Below are 255 nucleotides of genomic sequence, written 5' to 3'. Positions count from 1 at the left end.
GGAGGAGTGCCTGTATAGTTCCACTTTACAAGGGAAAGGGGGACAAGTGTGAATGTAGTAGTTTCAGAGGGATTAGCTTGTTGAGTGTAGTTGGGAAGGCTTATGGGAGGATCTTGATTGAGAGGATTAGGAGAGGAACAGAGGGAGTAATTGGTGAGGAACAGTGTGGGTTTAGAACGGGTAGAGGTTGTGTAGATCAGATCTTTGTGGTAAGACAAATATGTGAGAAAGCTATAGGAAAGGGGAAGGATGTTT

The sequence above is a fragment of the Oratosquilla oratoria genome, chromosome 39, assembly GCF_046742065.1.
Source record: "Oratosquilla oratoria isolate Oo_2021 chromosome 39, ASM4674206v1, whole genome shotgun sequence".
Lineage (NCBI taxonomy): Eukaryota > Metazoa > Arthropoda > Malacostraca > Stomatopoda > Squillidae > Oratosquilla > Oratosquilla oratoria.
This window is presented reverse-complemented; position numbering follows the sequence as displayed.